Here is a 13894-nt window from a genome sequence, read left to right on the forward strand (position 1 = left end):
CTAAAAGTTTGAAAGATCTTGTTGCTTTATTTCAGCTCTATTCTTCCTTGATGAAGACTATGTTATTCAGGAAATAAGAGAACCCAATTCATAGGTTGTCAAGTCGAAAACTGCTACTAGGAGTGGTTCTTCAGTATCTAGACCACTTGGATTCGAGAAGTTCTCTCCTGTGCTGGGGATTAGGGTGAATCACACACCAAAAAAATCTCCTGCTTTATTTGCTGTTGCTATTACATCTCAAAATAACCAAATATTGACCTTTATCTCCTGCTTTATTTGCTGCTGCTGCTACTAAGAGTGGTTCTTCAGCCACCAACATTATTTAAGAATTACAATTATCAATCTAAAAATATTAAATATTAAAATTAATAAAAGAAGAAGCACCTTAAGGTATTCAACACCATCTCCTGCTGCTTTCTGAATGTCAACCATCACAAAATTGGAGGTCACTTGAAAAACCTGCTTTCATCAATTCATTACTTGCTTTCTTGCTATTATATACTGTATAATAATAATAATAATAATAATAATAATAATAATAATAATAATAATAATAATAATAATAATATCCGTAAGTAATTAAGGTCAAAAACTCACTTCCAAGATAACGGAAAAATGGGACTTCTTATTAGCAGAAAGCCCTTCTACTCTCATCTGAAAATAATATAATAAAAAAAGAAAGTAAGCATTTCCTCCTTCCCTATAGATTGTAATTACTATTCTACCCATTCATTGTTATTGATCATTAATAATCTATTTGTATGTAAAATGTGTGTGTGTAACCTTGTAATTTCGAATGTGTGTCTTGAAGCTCATCGAATGAGCAACAACTTACATACTTGATAACACAATCTTTGCAGGTTTTTGAGAAACAAACCGAGTTATGTGCATCACAGGGTCCTGTCAAACGCAAGCAAGCATGTACTTTTCGCATATATTCATTTTCTTAATTCCTAATTTCAAAAACCGATATCAATTTACGTTTCAACATATAATTTTGAAAAACTATTTGCAATTGCATGCATGTATTCAAGATTTGTGGGTGGGGTGGGGTAGATAGAATTCAAACCTTGACCACGGTCAAACATGGAAGACAGGTTTAATCCCTGAGACAGGATTATCATATCGAATGCATTAAGAGACAGAGGACATGCATCTTCATCTATTTGTTGCTCATCACCACCTCCCTCTTCCTACATACATACATCATATACATCATACATGATATGCATAGTTGTTGGTATTATTTTTAGCATTTCATTGTTTGTTTATTGAATATGAAATTGACATAAGTTATAGAAGAATAGGTTTTTCCTTTTACCTCTGAGTCATCAAAAACAACATTTACATCATCCAGATGAATTAACAATTTCATCAAATGGGAGGTATCCAGCCATCAGTACATATAGGATGACCCCGCATGACCATACATCCGCCAAAGCACCATTGTAACCTTTGTGACTCAGTACCTAAACCACACCACCAACAAAGAATGAAGCAATGGTAAATATGCATGTAGGTTAGGTAACACTACCAAAGTCTACAAAAAGAAGGAAAAAAAGGATAAGTTGCACCTGTAATTACCCCTCTACCCCTCTGGTGCAACATAGTTGGGAGTTCCACAGGTTGTTCGAAGGATACTGACACCCTGTAGACATATAAATTAATGATGATGATCCTGATGGACGATACTATAACAACATATTCAAATCTTACTTCTGCTGGCAATGCACTAAGTCTAAAATCTGAAATCTTTAAATTTCCTTGGGAATCTAACAAAAGATTTTCAGGCTGCAAAAGGAAAGTAAGAGGTAAAATAAGTAGATAATGATTTAAAAGACTGATTTCATATATAATATCTTGGCTGGTTGTCCAAGTTTCAGGTTTTCCAAGATGTGCAGGTGAAAACATGGGCTAAGTTGCTTCCTGAGATTGTGATCATATTTTAGCATAATGTTATGGCATAATGTTACATTAGGGAGTAACTATAAACCGAAAATCCCCACAATCTTATTGAACCCAATTATTTATATCAGGATTTAATGATTAGATTTTAGCATAGTTGAAAAATGAAATTTGGATTTAATTTAAAATGACATGAAATTTGGTTGATTTAATAGCACCCTTTTGATATTTCTAGTTGTATTTTAGTTGACTAGGTAGATTATTAATCATTTTGGTTTTGGGACTTCTTAATTATGCTCTTGGCATATAACTGAGGCTATTGTAATTGTTATTTTCCAAATATTAGGACACTAAATATAAGATGATAGTTGCGTGTGTGTAAATGTCCAAATAAAGTGTATTCTATACACTGGAATGTCATAGTAACATCTAGTATAACTCAAAATAAGAATTACCTGATCCTGAAGCAAACCACAATTCAGGACATCTAGAAACAATAATCATGGTTCTCTCAACTTCAAATTAAGAGAACTCAGAAAGTATAACCACATCAAAACATGCAATAAAAACAAATTTGATATGGATATGATTCACCAAAACTCATATTAGGTGAGTGAGTACTGATCTCATGCTAAGCAATCAAGGTTTCCATATATGACAGCGATACCAACGAGCATCTCCTTCAATGTTTTGGACATAACCAGATACGAAGACAAGACAGATAAAATCGAACGTATGAATTACTTACTGATATTCGATAAATGAGTGGGGATGAGCGGAAAACCTGATGCGCTGCGCGTTGATACTATGATAAGCATATGTTAATGCGTGAAAGAAACTGAAAACCCTAATTCAACTTCTTCTGAATCCCAAACGCCATTTTCAGATGCTTACATGCAAAATACAAAAACCCAACATCTTCTGAGCAGCCATAAAAAACCAAAAAAATACAAAATTAGTTGACTATGAAAAAATAACCTCAGCCAATGCTGTACCTGGGATTCAAAACAAAAACCCAATGTTTCATTCTTTAATCTTGTGATATGTTGTGTTGGTGGTATAATGGGGCTTTATTGGTGGCGCTGGTGAACCAGAGAGAAGACGAAGGATGGTGGGTGGTTGTCGAGTAGTAGGGGGTAGAGAGAGAGAGAGAGAGAGAGAGAGAGAGAGAGAGAGAAAATCAGGTGTGGTGTCTGTGACTCTCCTCAACGTCAAGATTGAGAAAATCAGGTGTGGTGTCTTCGAAGGCACCAGTGGGAGGTACATGTTTGCCCTAGATCCTGAACTCCCACCGGATTTCTTCCCGGACTTCATGCTCTTCCATGGGTCGACTTTCTTCCCTTTGCCACTCTGATTACGCAGACGTACCTGTGAGATTCGGTCCTCGAAAATTTAAGTCTCGAGTGGTTCGGAGGTGGGACCACCGGTAGAGGAAGAATCATCGAGCGTTTCTTTCGTTTTGAAGGAGAAGGTTAGGGGCAGCGGTGCGTGGGATCTGAGTGGGGACAGAGGGATTGGCATTCCGATCTTGAACCGGTATCTTGAGATGGCGGAAGTGTGTGCTTAGGTTTCTAGATGCACTCCAAACTCTTAAAGCTTATCGTGTTCGATGTTGGTGGTGGCAGCTTAGGGCTTGCAGAGAGAGAGAGAGAGAGAGAGAGAGAGAGAAAGAATACAGAGGTAAAGGAAGACAAGCCGATTCAAAAGGATGTGCTAATTTAAAAGGAATATTAGGGTTCTATTGTAGGATTCTAGTGTGGATTGAGTTTTTAAGGCTCAATGGCGGTGGCAGTGGCGATGGCTTAGGGTTTACAGAGAGAAGGAAGGAGTGAATGAAAAGTGAGATACTGAGGAGAGAGGGTAGAAGCGGGGTTCTTCAAAATTTTAGAATTTCAGACGAATTCCTTTTCCCCCTTTAAAAACGCGCCTTTAGGCAAAAAAAAATATAAAGCGACACATTTAGAGGACACACACATTATGAAAGGTGCCCTCCGCATTTCCTTTTTTTTCTTTTCTTACACTAATTTTGGGGTACGCACAAATGCGTGTCCACTATCCTTCAAATTTTGTAAAATTGACATTATTTTTTAGGGCACACACCAATGCGCGTCTTCTATCAGTGAGTGTCATTGTTTGCGCGTCATTAAAGGGTTGTTTTCTAGTAGTGATGCAAATAGACGAACGTACCCTTAAGCATGTCAGTCTAAGATGAAACCCAAAACCATGGGTAAAACAATAAATACACCAATCTAGAACAAAAACTGTGTATTGAAGGCTGTATTTAGAGCAATGTTGTTGAGAAATTTGGCAATCAGCTCTAGATTGAATGCTTAATAATATATGAAAATTATATAAAACACTAGTGAGAAGCTTTACATAAAAAAATTAAAACTTACCAAATACGTTTTTCAATAAAAAAAAATATGTACATTGTGATCATTGGTAACTGCATATCAAAACAAAAAAAGTTGTTAGGAAAGTTTTTAAAAAAGTAATATAAGTTAATAAAAAAAGTGTGTAGTGTACCATACTACCATGATGCAAAAGTAAAATCCAACTGTTGTAAAGTAGAAGGAATTGATCCGGAATAAGTCAAAGAGTTGACAAAGTTTGTATATATCCATACTAAGAACTTGCTCCCCATTTCCTCTGGCTACTTTTTCTTCAAACATAGCAATCTGATTCAGCCCAACATCTCGTCCCTTTGCACCCTTCACAACATTTTAAAGTCAAAAAAATATTAAAAACAATTGTTTTTTATTTAACAAAAATAATAAATACATGGATGTATTCTCAATGTGTGATATTTCCTAGACGTAAAGTTGAACTAAAACATCAATTTTAAAGGTAATATCAGATATATTAAGAAAAATAAGAAAATAAGAAATAAAGAGTGAATATATTATTATTTTTATACATACCTGCGTAAATATCTTTACTAATATCACCTTGAGTTATATGAACCACTCTATCAAACGCATCGGGATATCCATCATGCATGCGAACCCTGAAAATATTTCAAAAAAAATTACCAAAAGACCAAAATAAACCCTAGGATAAAGAACAACAAAAGGTTTAAATAATTTTGAACTTACTTTAGAGCACTTGCAAGAACACGTTGTCCAAGAGTTAGAAAACTAGTTTCATGATTGGACAATAAGGATGCCAAAGAAGAAACATTGCATAAATGGTTCAAACCTAGTTTCATGATTGTACATTATTGTTTTTATTTAATATTTATACCTTTCTGTAAAAACATGCTCCCTGACACCAATAATGGTACCATATGATATGCATGGAATTCTTGTTGAAGATTTCTCATCTTTAAAGTTTCCCCATAATTAATTATCCTTAATCATTTCAATTGTATGAAAAGCATTTCCACAAGTAAAAACAATCACAAATTTGATTTTTGGATTTTCCTTCACCAAGCCTGGGATTCCCACACAATTTTATAGAATAAACTATTGGTAAATTAGAATTTACTTTGTAGGGTATTTTTGGAAAAGTTGCTATTAATTAAATTTGCTTCCTAGGTTTTGTGTTTGATATAAAGTCTTTTAGTCTTAGTATAAATAAGGGATCATATGTTATATTTAATTTATTCATAAACACTTTTATTCAGTAAAGTTACCTTTAGCAACAATATCTTTTCCCTCTGTTTTATGTTGTTTCCTCTGCTTCACCTCATATAAGAAAATACAAAAACATAAAAAAAAAGGATCTTCTTTTCTTTACTAGTATCTAAATTGAAAAAGAAAAAGAGAAAAATCTAAGGGATTTATGTTGTAGCTAACCCTAAAAAGATCATAGGGGTAGAAATGTCATACTTGTTCCATATTAGTAGGATGTTTAGGTAAGTGCACCACTTCATGTAGACATTTAGTTATCAAGAGACTTCAAGCATACTCTATCCACACCTGCATCATATTTATAAACACACTATCACATAAAGCTTTTATAATCGACAACATATTTCACTCATAAACTTGAGAGACACTTCTTATAGCTAGGTCAAAGACCCCTTAATAATTTTTTTTTCTTTTTATCAAAAAATCATGACGCTAGCACCTGATTCCTAGCACAAAAAGTAAATGCTATTCCATTTCCATAAATTAGGTAGACCATTTTTTTGCCTATCATATAAGTGTTTTAAAATAACCGATCATTGATCATGATCATGTTATGACCATGCATGCATGTAAAGCTACAAAAAGAGACATGCATCAAGAATTATCATATTAAGATACTCTAATAAAATTAAGAATCATCATATTTATGATACTCTCTAACGACGTACATAAGAAATAACATTCAATATAATGCTTCTCATTCTAAAATTTCAATATATGAGATGGAGAGCTTCTTCGATTAATGCATCAAATGTTGACTTTTACACAAATGAAAGTGTTTTCATTCGTCTCTATTAAAATTCAATTAAGTGTCCACTAAACCAATCAATTAGCACTTAATTGAAATGGATCTAACAATTTTTGCACAATGTGGGACGCCACATCTGTCACACCCCCAAACTAAGGATGGCGGAAACGTCTGGGGGTGGAGGACTTCATGTATAGTATCACAACAATGAGTATAATAGTGCTCAAAGTAAATACAACTAATCATAAATATAATCAGGAAAGAATTACATGGTTTCAAGTATTATATATTTGAATGATTGATCACGACATGATATAAAAATAGTTGTTCAACGTCGTAGCGTTCCATCCTCAAAAGCTTGTGGTTACTTGGTTTCGTTGATTTCCTGAGAATACAAGTAATTTTGAAAAGTGTCAACACTTAAGTTGGTGAGTTCATAAGCTTTTTATAGTAAAGAGTTTTGAAACCGTTCTTTGTAATGTGTTGTGTGTTACCAAGAAAAATCCAATATTTTCCTTATAAAAGTTATGTGGTCCTAAATACTGGGACCAAGAATGAACAAGTATTTGTCATACTTAAAGATATAAAAGTGGTTTTAAATTGGCGTAAAACCATTTCTAATTTGAGAAAAATCCCGTAATGAATGGTGTGTAGTCTTAATTACCAAGACCGGAAGTATACAATAATACCTGTAATTATTGATATAAAAAGTGATTTTAAATCGACATAAAACCCCTTTTGATTCATGAAAATCCCCGTAAACTTTATGTGTTGTTAACTCCTTATGCGAGCCGCTATAACCATACTATGACTGAATGAACCTGCCACGACGTTTCTCAGGCGTCGAAAACTATTATGACATTTGTCATCCGTAGACCTGCAGGTCCTACTGTAGCTAGCAGTAAGGTGTGGGGTGTCAAACCCAATATAGATCTATACACAACTATCACGTTCTCCCTACAAGAGACTTTGGTTATAACTACCAGGAATTTCAAACCGTACTCTAGGAGTACTGAGATGAATATCTCACAATTTAAGTTAACAAATTTACGTGTAGTGTGCGTGAGTGTAAAACCTTTTTCTATGGGGATAAAACCTTCCGAAATGTGTTTGTTGTGTTTGTTGAACTTTTCTGATGAAGGGTGTTAAATGAGTTTAGTTGTGTTCTGGGTGTTTTAACTTGTATTCCCCCCCCCCCCCCCCCCCTTAAAACTTAAGAAAAACATGAAAAGATAGGGGTATGAACTCACTTTATGTGATTTCAGTGGATGAATGTTGGAGAAGGGAAGTGTTCAACTCAAGAACACTTGAAGATGCCTTGAAGATTTTCGAGAATCTAACATGAAAGTGATGGAGTTTGTGTAAGCAATCGATGATTGGAGTAGAATGAAGTGTAATAATCACAAGGAGGACGAATTATACTTACCAAGAGTATAATAAAGCTTGATGATCAGCCTTGGAGTCTCGAAATAGAGAGAAAAAGTTTGAGAGACAGGTGTTTGATCTTTTGGTGGAAATGAGAGAATGAATGAAGTGTGAGGAGAGAGGATGGATGTTCCATCTCTAAGAACGTGGGAAATGGCTAGAAATCATGATAAAGTACTTTGACATGACCTAGGTATGGTAAAAGGAGTGTGGCTGGTCATGGAGTGGGTGTGGGTGGTTGCTTGTGTCATAAACTAAAGAAAAGTCAACACTCCACCTCTTGTACTTCACCCATTCTTCTTGGATAAGGTTTATCCCAAAAAACGTGATAAATTAATAAATATGGGGCCTCATATGTTATAATAAAGTTTTGGGTGAAAATCCCGCGTTAAAACAATTAAAAACGGGCCTAAAACGCAAAACTAGCCGAAAACCGGGTGAAAAAGAGCTTCCTGCGAGACCTCTCGGTCCTAGGCCGAGGTTCGGTCCCTTCTGCTGCTGGGCCGAAGGCGAAATGGAGCGAAAGGGGTAGGAGGCGAAGGCGAAGGTAGGGTTCGCCTATGCGAGGTTCGGTCCGAAGGCACCTTCGGTTCCTGAGAGGGTTCGGTCCGAGATAGGGTGTATTTCGCTTCTGATGCCTTCGCTTCTGACAAGTTCACTTCTGACAAGTTCGCTTCCTAAGAGGGTTCGACTGCTTAAGAGGGTTCGGCTCCTTAAGAGGGGTTTCGGGTCCTTAAGTCTATTTTACTCGTTTTTACCCCATTTCAAGCCGTTTTTGACCTAGTTAAGGGTCGGGATGGTCCGAAAGACTATATAAAGTTTAAGGAACTTTTGAGAGAGATTTGGGAGTGATTTCACATTCTTGGAGAGATTTCTCATACAAAGAGAGATTTGGGAGAGATTTCACATTCTTGGAGAGATTTGTCATACAAAGAGAGGTTTGGGAGAGATTTCACATTCTTGGAGAGATTTCTCATACAAAGAGAGATTTGAGAGGGATTTCACATACTTAGAGAGATTTCTCATACAAAGAGAGATTTGGGAGAGATTTCACATACTTAGAGAGATTTGGGAGAGATTTCACATTCTTGGAGAGATTTCTCATACAAAGAGAGATTTGGGAGAGATTTCACATACTTAGAGAGATTTGGGAGAGATTTGACATACATGGAGAGATTCTAAATAGAGAGAGATAGAGTGCAAACGATTGAGAGAGGTTTCGTGTGTGATATTTGTGAGTGTCCGGCTTCACAACGCAAGGTCCGTAAACCCCGTTAAGCCATGTTTAAGGATCTTACACACTCCCGATGAGTATGCAACATTGTTTTATCGGTTTGGTTCGTTACTTACCACAGTTTTAGGTTAAGGAAATCTAGATGTACGTACTTTTCAATTTATGATTTCTCATTAGAATAGCAAGTTGTATAGTAATTACCTAACATAAGCCCTAGTACACAAGGGTTAGTTGAGTTGACCGGTTTGACTTGTTGACTTTATTTGACTTTGACTTGACCAAAAATTGACAGGTGTCACAACATCTAAGTAAATGCAATGCAATAATCTCTCCTACTTCAATCTTATACACAAAAATGGAAAATTATTATTTCTTAACTGAAAGTTTGTTTGACTCAAAAGTCAAACTTGATATAAGATACTTGGACTTGTAATTAGTAAAGAAGAATATGCATGATGTAATGAATACAATTAGAATAATATGCAAAATAAAATTAACCCTAGAAATAATTAGAAAGAAAATTCATCACAAGAATTCAAAATTTACATGAGTATCAGAGATCTCCTTAATTAAGATCTGTATCCATAAAGAGCACAAAGGAAACAAGCTCTACAAGGAAGAATGAGTTGTTGTAATTTGATTGTCAAGTTGGACTCCGACATCGTTGGACTCCGACATCAAGTTGCAGAACTTCGCTATTCCAAACTCCATTGTTGAAATTCGATTATGATTTTGTTTCTGGTTGCGATAATTTGATCGTCATTCACAAGTTCCTCGGAGCCGAGAGCCTCATGGCCATAGGACTCGGGCTACAAGTTCCTGAACATCATATATCAAAATTAGGTTTCAAACATCGCATATTCTGAATTCTGAAACTCCGTTTTCGAAATTCCAGGTTCTCATTGAACTATTACCTGTTTTAATGCGATTATAATTTTGTATCGGAATTTGAACCTATGGCTTCCTCATAACTTGAGGCTAAATACTTATTTCTTGTTATGTGATTTAACATTCTGAAAGACAACAATAATATGTTAGTCGTTGTTTCTTTACAACTATTTGTTGCACACACTACTATAAGAAGGATTTGATTTACCATTTTGCTTTTTTAGATATAGAGGGAGAAAAAACGCGTAATATCAATTGCTGGATTTATATTATCAATTGTTTAACACTTGAATCAGAGTCTATTTACAAAATCATACAATAACTTTAAGCTTACTGCCACTACCACAACCACTACCGCTACCATTACCTTACATCAACTCATTCTTCCTTGTAGAGCTTGTTTCCTTTGTGCTCTTTATGGATACAGATCTTAATTAAGGAGATCTCTGCAACTCATGCAAATTTTGAATTGTTGTGATGAATTTTCTTTCTAATTGTTTCAAGGGTTAATTTTATTTTTCATATTATTCTAATTGTATTCGTTACATCATGCATATTCTTCTTTACTAATTACAAGTCCAAGTATCTTATATCAAGTTTGACTTTTGAGTCAAACAAACTTTCAGTTGCGAAATAATAATCTTCCGTTTTTGTGTATAAGAATTGAAGTAGGAGAGATTATTGCATTGCATTTACTTAGATGTGGCGTCCCACATTGTGCAAAAATTGTTAGATCCATTTCAATGAAGTGCTAATTGATTGGTTTAGTGGACACTTAATTGAATTTTAATAGAGACGAATGAAAACACTTTCATTTGTGTAAAAGTCAACATTTGATGCATTAATCGAAGAAGCTCTCCATCTCATATATTGAAATTTTAGTATGAGAAGCATTATATTGAATGTTATTTCTTATGTACGTCGTTAGAGAGTATCATAAATATGATGGTTCTTAATTTTATTAGAGTATCTTAATATGATAATTCTTGATGCATGTCTCTTTTTGTAGATTTACATGCATGCATGGTCATAACATGATCATGATCAATAATCGATTATTTTAAAACACTTATATGATAGGCAAAAAAATGGTCTACCTAATTTAAGGAAATGGAATAGCGTTTACTTTTTGTGCTAGGAATCGGGTGCTAGCGTCATGATTTTTTGATAAAAAGAAAAAAAATTTATTAAGGGGTCTTTGACCTAGCTATAAGGAGTGTCTCTCAAGTTTATGAGTGAAATATGTTGTCGATTATAAAAGCTTTATGTGATAGTGTGTTTATAAATATGATGCAGGTGTGGATAGAGTATGCTTGAAGTCTCTTGATAACTAAATGTCTACATGAAGTGGTGCACTTACCTAAACATCCTACTAATGTGGAACAAGTATGACATTTCTACCCCTATGATCTTTTTAGGGTTAGCTAGAACATAAATCCCTTAGATTTTTCTCTTTTTCTTTTTCAATTTAGATACTAGTAAAGAAAAGAAGATCCTTTTTTTTTATCTTTTTGTATTTTCTTATATGGGGTGAAGCAGAGCAAACAACATAAAACAGAGGGAAAAAAATATTGCTGCTAAAGGTAACTTTACTGAATAAAAGTGTTTATGAATAAATTAAATATAACATATGATCCCTTATTTATACTAAGACTAAAAGACTTTATATCAAACACAAAACCTAGGAAGCAAATTTAATTAGTAGCAACTTTTCCAAAAATACCCTATAGAGTAAATTCTAAATTTATCAATAGTTTATTCTATAAAATTGTCTGGGAATCCCAGGCTTGGTGAAGGAAAATCCAAAAATCAAATTTGTGATTGTTTTTACTTGTGGAAATGCTTTTCATACAATTGAAATGATTAAGGATAATTAATTATGAGGAAACTTTAAAGATGAGAAATCTTCAACAAGAATTCCATTCATATCATATGGTACCATTATTGGTGTCAGGGAGCATGTTTTTACAGAAAGGTATAAATATTAAATAAAAATAATAATGTACAATCATGAAACTAGGTTTGAACCATTTATGCAATGTTTCTTCTTTGGCATCCATATTGTCCAATCATGAAACTAGTTTTCTAACTCTTGGACAACGTGTTCTTACAAGTGCTCTAAAGTAAGTTCAAAATTATTTAAACATTTTTTTGTTCTTTATCCTAGGGTTAATTTTGGTATTGTTGTAATTGTTTTTTGAAATATTTTCAGGGTTCGCATGCATGATGGATATCCCGATGCGTTTGATAGAGTGGTTCATATAACTCAAGGTGATATTAGTAAAGATATTTACGCATGTATGTATAAAAATAATAATATATTCACTCTTTATTTCTTATTTTCTTATTTTTCTTAATATCTGATATCACCTTTAAAATTGATGTTTTAGTTCAACTTTGCGTCTAGGAAATATCACACATTGAGAATACATCCATGTATTTATTATTTTTGTTAAATAAAAAACAATTGTTTTTAATATTTTTTTGACTTTAAAATGTTGTGAAGGATGCAAAGGGACGAGATGTTAGGCTGAATCAAATTGCTCTGTTTGAAGAAAAAGTAGCCAGAGGAAATGGGGAGCAAGTTCTTAGTATGGATATATACAAACTTTGTCAACTCTTTGACTTATTCCGGATCAATTCCTTATACTTTACAACAGTTGGATTTTACTTTTGCACCATGGTAGTATGGTACACTACACACTTTTTTTATTAACTTATATTACTTTTTTAAAAACTTTCCTAACAACTTTTTTATTTTGATATGCAGTTACCAATGATCACAATATACATATTTTTTTTTATTGAAAAACGTATTTGGTAAGTTTTAATTTTTTATGTAAAGCTTCTCACTAGTGTTTTATATAATTTTCATATATTATTAAGCATTCAATCTAGAGCTGATTGCCAAATTTCTCAACAACACTACTCTAAATATAGCCTTCAATACACAGTTTTTGTTCTAGATTGGTGTAGTTATTGTTTTACCCATGGTTTTGGGTTTCATCTTAGACTGACATGCTTAAGGGTACGTTCGTCTATTTGCATGTAGATTGTTGTTTACATAAATATACTTCATTTTAAACCTTTAAAAAAATTGTCAAATTTTATCTCTATTGAGTTTCAGCTTTGTATTGTTCTTTACACTTTCTCTATATTTCCGTATTTACTAAAAACTAATTCATTTTCTAAATGCTTTCAGATTAGGTCTTTGAGTATTGTCCACAAAAGCTTTGAGAGGTTCCCTAAAACATTCATGGATAATCTCCACATTCCTCTTTCTAATAGGTTTTTTCGATCTCTTTCTATAACATAATTTATTGAATTCTATTTTCTATTATATTAATATTTAATTTTACTTTGCAGGAATTCTCTTAAGGTAATTAATCAGTTTCTTGTAAAAGAGAAGTTTGATGCTGCTAAATATTAAATTAATCAGTTTATTGTAAAAGAGAAGTTTGATGCTGCTAAATATTAACCTTTCTAGAATAAGATTGTAAAGAATCTTAGAAAAGAAGATTACGTTAGTAATTTGTGAGTTTGTTTACTTCTATTACATGACTCTTATTAGGTGAAATATTACAATTTTACCATCATATTTTGATGTATTTTGTTATTTTCTACGTATTAACGATTTAATTATCCATTTTATTTTATATTAAAGATAAAAATTATATAGACATAAGTAGCTTAAATTATAGATTCTCATATTTAACGATACAAAATGTGACACAAAATATATTTTAAATATTTTTTTATGTGGTGACAAATAGAAACATACCACTAAAATCATAAAATATGTAACCAAAATTTGAAAAAAATTATTGAATCACATGAGCTTTTAGTGGAAGAAAATATGTGCCACAAAAAACGTTTCTATTGTGACAAATAAATAAGTGCTGTAGACTATATTTTTTTATTGTGGCAAATAAAAGTGTCACTAAAATCTTAAAATATGTAACTAAAATTAGCATGAATTCTTCAATAATACAAGCGTTCAATGGCATAAAATATGTGCCACAAAAAACTTTTCTTATATTGCGACAAACAAAAAAGTCCCAG

The 13894-nt window shown here is 33.3% G+C and overlaps 1 long non-coding RNA gene across 1 annotated transcript; it reads right to left on the minus strand.

The window, feature by feature from the left end:
* Positions 1–392: 392 nt before the first annotated feature.
* Positions 393–881, minus strand: LOC111919921 (uncharacterized). The gene is made up of 3 exons (XR_008225488.1): positions 784–881; positions 598–654; positions 393–459 (listed from the first exon to the last, which is right to left on the minus strand). It is a non-coding gene; the product is annotated as an uncharacterized LOC111919921 (long non-coding RNA).
* Positions 882–13894: the final 13013 nt, after the last annotated feature.

The sequence above is a fragment of the Lactuca sativa genome, chromosome 8, assembly GCF_002870075.4.
Source record: "Lactuca sativa cultivar Salinas chromosome 8, Lsat_Salinas_v11, whole genome shotgun sequence".
Taxonomy (NCBI): domain Eukaryota; kingdom Viridiplantae; phylum Streptophyta; class Magnoliopsida; order Asterales; family Asteraceae; genus Lactuca; species Lactuca sativa.